Source organism: Teleopsis dalmanni, chromosome 2, assembly GCF_002237135.1.
Source record: "Teleopsis dalmanni isolate 2A chromosome 2, ASM223713v2, whole genome shotgun sequence".
Taxonomy (NCBI): domain Eukaryota; kingdom Metazoa; phylum Arthropoda; class Insecta; order Diptera; family Diopsidae; genus Teleopsis; species Teleopsis dalmanni.
The window spans coordinates 245,814,024-245,818,039 of record NC_051847.1 but is presented as its reverse complement, the minus strand read 5'-3'; the positions used below and the strand labels follow the sequence as shown (position 1 = coordinate 245,818,039).

Genomic DNA, 4,016 nt, shown 5'->3' with positions numbered 1-4,016 from the left:
TGGTAATCAAAACAATAACTTCAGTTATTGAAGAATAAAACCTCAAGAGTCAGTCTAGCTCAAGCATTCGAGAATTCACCATTTAAACCTTACCTATTCGGAAAAATATAACTTGTAATATATATATATATCTTTAATATAATAAATAAAAATATTTTTTTTAAAAATTAAAACTCGTGACGAATAAATTTAATTTGTATACTACACTTTTAAATAAATTTTTACTAACCTTCTACTCGGTCTTGTCGGTCGATCATTTCTTGTTCTGGCACATCTGAAAATATAATTGTTTTTAATACAAAATTATTAAAATACAATTATAAATAATAAATTAAAATAGCCAAAATTTACCAAAAGCCAAAATTACAGTAGTTCAGACAGATGACGATAATGAACATTATTTAGTCAAATTTAAAAATAAAAAAGTTAGAAAATACAAGAATCAATTTAAAAGAAAAAAATAAAAAAAAAGGGGAAAAATTCTAATAACATTAATAATTTCAGAAACCCGCCAACGGATAACAAGAAAAACTACTTCAATAAATACTTCTACTCAATGTTTTTAACAATATTCATCATGTTTACTATAATTCATAAGTCGTATAGCCAATCTATTCAAATTACAGAAGTTAACAGTGAAAACGGGTATATCCTAACAGAACAAGGACAATTTTATTTACCAACAAACTTTACATTTGAGGTTTTATCCATTAATAAAACTGAATTACTTGAAGCATATTTTCAGTTAGAACTCGAATACAAGAGAAATGAATACTTACAAACAAATTTAATTACTAATTACATGAATGAAGCCAGATTAGAAAAAGAAATGTTTCACAGTAGACACAAGAAAGGACTCGTTAATTTGGTAGGCAGCGGATTAAAATTTTTATTCGGAACATTAGATGAAAATGATAAAGAAGAAATTTTTGATACTTTAAAAAATATTAAAGAAAATCAAATTAATGTAAAAGACTTGAATCCAATAATAAAACATATTAATGAAGAAAATAAATTGATAAAAGAACTTAGAATGTATTACAATGCATTACAAAATCAACTTACAAAAAAATCGCAATTGATACCTTTTTAAATAACGTAAAATGTTATATTGATCATGTTCAAGATATACAGCTTGCATTACAATTAACTAAAGTAGGAATAATTAATCCAAAATTGTTAAATTTGAATCTAATAAGTAAATTAACGTCTGATCAATTTGAAGAAATAAAATCATCAGTTTGGAAAGATAATGATATTTTATATTTTGTTTTATCCATACCACAAGAAATTATTGTAATTCCTAAAATAAAAATATATCCAATGCCAAATAAAGATAAAATTGAATTAATTGTAAATCCAAACGAAGAATATGTGCTCCTTAAAAATGTATTGCATAAAGTAAAAAATAAAAAACTTGAAATTGTAAAAGACGAATGTATTAAAAATATATTAAATGATGTAAAAACTGAATGTAAATATAGCAAATTTAGTGAGCCATTAATTCAATATTTTCCTCCAAATATTATTATCACAAAAAATATAAATACATCATATATTAATCAAAATTGTAATACTTTAGAAATTAAAATTAAAAAAAATTATATCATTACTTTCAATAATTGCAAAGTTCAAATAAATAATTTTAGTATTGAAATTAAGAAAACACATCAACCAATCAATATGTTGTATTTTACTAAAAATAATGAAATAAATTTTGAAAATATTACTTTAACAGAATTAAAAGAACATGTAGAAAAAGTAAATTCTAATTTTAAACTTAACTTGTCAATAACTTATATGACTATAACTCTTAGTTTCATTATAATTATATTTATAATTTATTTACGTACATTAAAAAAAACATATTGTAAACAGTGAGGACACTGTAATTTCAAGGGATGGGAGGAGTAACATATTCACTTAATATTCACATATTCACTACACTTTTAAATAAATTTTTACTAACCTTCTACTCGGTCTTGTCGGTCGATAATTTCTTGTTCTGGCACATCTGAAAATATAATTGTTTTTAATACAAAATTATTAAAATACAATTATAAATAATAAATTAAAATAGCCAAAATTTACCAAAAGCCAAAATTACAGTAGTTCAGACAGATGACGATAATGAACATTATTTAGTCAAATTTAAAAATAAAAAAGTTAGAAAATACAAGAATCAATTTAAAAGAAAAAAATAAAAAAAAAAGGGGAAAAATTCTAATAACATTAATAATTTCAGAAACCCGCCAACGGATAACAAGAAAAACTACTTCAATAAATACTTCTACTCAATGTTTTTAACAATATTCATCATGTTTACTATAATTCATAAGTCGTATAGCCAATCTATTCAAATTACAGAAGTTAACAGTGAAAACGGGTATATCCTAACAGAACAAGGACAATTTTATTTACCAACAAACTTTACATTTGAGGTTTTATCCATTAATAAAACTGAATTACTTGAAGCATATTTTCAGTTAGAACTCGAATACAAGAGAAATGAATACTTACAAACAAATTTAATTACTAATTACATGAATGAAGCCAGATTAGAAAAAGAAATGTTTCACAGTAGACACAAGAAAGGACTCGTTAATTTGGTAGGCAGCGGATTAAAATTTTTATTCGGAACATTAGATGAAAATGATAAAGAAGAAATTTTTGATACTTTAAAAAATATTAAAGAAAATCAAATTAATGTAAAAGACTTGAATCCAATAATAAAACATATTAATGAAGAAAATAAATTGATAAAAGAACTTAGAATGTATTACAATGCATTACAAAATCAACTTACAAAAAAATCGCAATTGATACCTTTTTAAATAACGTAAAATGTTATATTGATCATGTTCAAGATATACAGCTTGCATTACAATTAACTAAAGTAGGAATAATTAATCCAAAATTGTTAAATTTGAATCTAATAAGTAAATTAACGTCTGATCAATTTGAAGAAATAAAATCATCAGTTTGGAAAGATAATGATATTTTATATTTTGTTTTATCCATACCACAAGAAATTATTGTAATTCCTAAAATAAAAATATATCCAATGCCAAATAAAGATAAAATTGAATTAATTGTAAATCCAAACGAAGAATATGTGCTCCTTAAAAATGTATTGCATAAAGTAAAAAATAAAAAACTTGAAATTGTAAAAGACGAATGTATTAAAAATATATTAAATGATGTAAAAACTGAATGTAAATATAGCAAATTTAGTGAGCCATTAATTCAATATTTTCCTCCAAATATTATTATCACAAAAAATATAAATACATCATATATTAATCAAAATTGTAATACTTTAGAAATTAAAATTAAAAAAAATTATATCATTACTTTCAATAATTGCAAAGTTCAAATAAATAATTTTAGTATTGAAATTAAGAAAACACATCAACCAATCAATATGTTGTATTTTACTAAAAATAATGAAATAAATTTTGAAAATATTACTTTAACAGAATTAAAAGAACATGTAGAAAAAGTAAATTCTAATTTTAAACTTAACTTGTCAATAACTTATATGACTATAACTCTTAGTTTCATTATAATTATATTTATAATTTATTTACGTACATTAAAAAAAACATATTGTAAACAGTGAGGACACTGTAATTTCAAGGGATGGGAGGAGTAACATATTCACTTAATATTCACATATTCACTACACTTTTAAATAAATTTTTACTAACCTTCTACTCGGTCTTGGCGGTCGATCATTTCTTGTTCTGGCACATCTGAAAATATAATTGTTTTTAATACAAAATTATTAAAATACAATTATAAATAATAAATTAAAATAGCCAAAATTTACTTACTTTTGAATGATTCCATTTTTATTTTGATTTTGATTTTAATAGAATTTTTTTGGGTAATTTTTGATTTTAATTTTATAAAGACGTGTTGTGTTTATATAAATTGTTGTTTTAGAATTTATACAGCCGATAGAGACAGCAAATTAAGCTCTAAAGCTTAAAATAAAAAACAAGAAAAGTGTT

The 4,016-nt window shown here is 22.5% G+C and overlaps 1 long non-coding RNA gene across 1 annotated transcript; it reads right to left on the bottom strand.

Moving 5' to 3' along the window:
• Positions 1–229: 229 nt before the first annotated feature.
• Positions 230–3,757, bottom strand: LOC119673853. The gene is made up of 3 exons (XR_005252190.1): positions 3,711–3,757; positions 1,970–2,014; positions 230–274 (listed from the first exon to the last, which is right to left on the bottom strand). It is a non-coding gene; the product is annotated as an uncharacterized LOC119673853 (long non-coding RNA).
• Positions 3,758–4,016: the final 259 nt, after the last annotated feature.